We start from the raw sequence: 3,120 nt of genomic DNA on the forward strand, positions 1-3,120 counted from the left end.
CCAGCCCCGGCGCCTTGGGGGTCCCCGCCGGCCTAGGACACTTCGGAGGGGTCCCTGATCCGGCAGTGGGATGCCAGGCGCCGAACAACCCGTTATTTAGGTCAGACATCCAGCGGGAGGCCTCATCTGGGAACTAGTGGAAATATTCCTGGCACCTCTTAGGAATATTTCTATCACCGATTAAGGCCGGGCAGCAGAGTTATCCTCATTTCACCAGCAGCGAAGGGCGCGCGCTTGTCTGTGTGTGTCTGTGTGTCTGTGTGTCTGTGTGTGTATATCCAGCCAATAACGCCAGCGGGTGAAGCAGGCCCTGCCCCATCCCAATTTTGCGGGCAGGAAAACCCAGGTGGCAGAGGCCAGACTTGCCCATGGTCACACAGCTAATAGATGGCAGAACCGGGTTTTGAACTCAGCTGTTTTAACTCCGGAATCCTCCATTTTAACTTGTGTATCAGCTCTGTTTGATAAGAATATATAATGTGAGCCATATATGATTTTAAATATCTACCAACAGACCGACTGTGGTGTGGATTCTTGTCCTCATGGAACTTGACTTTTGTAGGGAGAGATGTGATAAACAGACATAATAAGCAAATTATATAACGTCACGAAAACAACTAAAAATAAAACTTCTTACTGAGTGCAGTGGCACATGCTGGTAATCCCATACTCTGGGAGGTTGAGGCAGGAGGATGGCAAATTTAAGCCCAGCCTGGGCAAGCTAGCAATTTAAATACCTTGCGGGGGTGGGGGGGCGTGAGAGCTGGAGAGTGAAAGACAGTCCCTGGGGCTGTAAATCAGCAAAGGCTCTGGGTTCAATCCTCAGTACTGCAAAAATAAACAAAAAGAAATAATCCTCTTGTTACCTCCATTCCTCTCCACAAATGTGGTTTTGGTTTTTGGTTTCTTTTTTTGCTACTGAGGATCAAACTCGAGTCCTTGCGCTTGCGAGGCTCGCACCAGAACCACTGAGCTAAATCCCCAGCCCCACAGATGTGGAAAAGAATGAAGCATTTTTATCAGAGAATAAGTATTAGAACAAGTACATCGGCCATGAGGAACAGGGCTCAATAAGTGAATTTAAACTAGAAAGCTATTAAAGTTATGGAAACACTGCAAGGAGGGGAGTGGACTTGTTAGGGACCTGACGCCATCACAGGCTGCATTTTTCCTGGTTCTTCATGCCTCAGAATGACCTCAGGCTCTTACCTTTAATCCCCCCACCCCCAGGCCACAACGGTCCAGAGAAGTTAAACCTAAATTTCTGCAGGACTGAACCCGTAAAAGGCAACCTGGCCTGTGATAGGTTAAAAGTAGCCCACTCTTCATAAATAAGCAATAGTCCAGCCCAAAACCGATAAAAGGACCTTCCTTTCTTTGTTCTCCTCTCTCTTCTCCCTCTCTGATCTGCTCTCCTGAACAAAGTCTCCTGTCCGACCTCTTGGTGTGTGGCCCTGTTGTTGAACGTTGCTGTTCCTCTTCAGGACTGTTATAGACAGATAAATTAGATAGAAATTAATCTGCAGTGAGAGAGGAATTGGGTCCTTGAGTGAAGAACATGAGGTACACAAAGATGGTGGCTGGAGGTGAATCTGAAGAGAGTCAGGTCTCAAGATGGAGACCCCACTGGGTGTAGTGGTGCACCCCAGTAATCCCAGCACTTTGGGAGGCTGAGGCAGGAGTATCGCCATGAGTTTGAGGACAGCCTGAACTACTTAGCAAGACCCTATCTCAAAAAAAAAAAAAAAAAAAGATGTAAACTGGATGGCCAGGCCTGTGAGCCTCCTTGGAAACAAACAGCAACTGAGATTGTACTGTGATTAGCACCACCCAGTCCAGTGGGCCCAGAGAGGCGTCAGACACATAGGTGGGTGACTAGCACATCTAGCTCATACTCCTCTCCCTTTCTAGGAATGCCTTTGTTCTTTCTGGTTAGAAGTTATAGATAGGCTGAGGTTCATGATGTTCACTGATAATACCCTTGCTATGTGCCTTGATTCCCTATTGGGTCAACATTAGCTAAGTGGCTATACTTATAATCCTATAGGCTGATTGTAAATTAACCCACACCCAGCTTTGCTGACTAAAACATCCTTGTTAAGGAGCCATTGAGTGGCAACTCCTTTTCTGTTGCTGTTTTTGTTTTTTGGCACCAGGGTTTAAACTCAGGTCCTTGAGCTTGTGAGGCAGGCGGCAGAACCTCTGAGCTAAATCCCAAGCCCCTGCAACTCCTTTTCTGTACCCCTCCTGTCTCTCAGGAGCTTTCTCTCAATGAACCTTTCCTGCTCTTCACCACCTTTGTCCTTGAAGCCACGCTTTGGTATAGGGAGGCATGAATACTGCACAGCTGACCTCTTAACAGGTAGAAGTCACTTCCCTGTGACCAGACTAGAGAGGCTGGGGTGGGTGGAGAGGAAAGGGAGGCTCTGAGTTCCATCAGGTGGACTGACTAAGGCGCTGGCCTCCTGAATACATTCCCAATAAACTTTTTACTACTGAGATTTTTCTGATGTATCTAAGAATAGATTGGAGAATCAACCACTTGGCTCCAACAGTTACCTCCTGGCCAATCTGATTTTCTCTCTGCTTTCATCTACTTGCTCCCACTGGATTATTTTGAAGTACAGCTCAGACACCACACTTTTCTGTCCATAATAATATTTTTAATACCAAGGATTGAACCCAGAAGAGCTCTACCATTGAGCTAACATCCCCAGTCCATTTTAATTTTTATTTTGAGATAGGCTCTTGCTAAATGAGCCAGTCTGGTCTCAAACTTGTGATACTCCTGCCTCAGCCTCCTGAGTATTTGTGATTACAGACATGTGCCTCTGAGCCCAATACAATAGAGTAGTTTTTAATGTAATGTGTAAACTGTGGGGATCTTTTTGATGAGTAAGTGTCTGCAGGGTACCACTTCTGCCTATACTGAAAGCCTGGGCATCTAAGGATCTCTGAGGACACTTAAGGTTACACCTGTGCTCTCAGAGTGCAAAGATAAGGCCACATTTACCTAAGAATGGGGCCAGGGGTTTAGCTCTGTGGTTCTGTTGCTTGAAAGGTCCTGAGTTCGATCCCAGTACCAAAAAAGCAAAACAAACCCAGAATGACTTAATATAC

The 3,120-nt window shown here is 46.3% G+C and overlaps 1 protein-coding gene across 1 annotated transcript in view; it reads right to left on the reverse strand.

The window, feature by feature from the left end:
- The window catches only part of Fbxo27 (F-box protein 27), a 21,266-nt gene extending 21,021 nt beyond the window's left edge, over positions 1 to 245 (reverse strand). The window contains exon 1 of the transcript XR_004518007.1: positions 156 to 245. The gene's annotated coding sequence lies outside the window, so the exon portion shown is untranslated. The remainder of the gene's footprint in view (positions 1 to 155) is intronic.
- Between the last annotated feature and the right edge of the window lie 2,875 nt (positions 246 to 3,120).

This window comes from Fukomys damarensis, unplaced genomic scaffold (genome assembly GCF_012274545.1).
Source record: "Fukomys damarensis isolate Sample0158 unplaced genomic scaffold, DMR_v1.0_HiC HiC_scaffold_19, whole genome shotgun sequence".
Taxonomy (NCBI): Eukaryota; Metazoa; Chordata; class Mammalia; order Rodentia; family Bathyergidae; genus Fukomys; species Fukomys damarensis.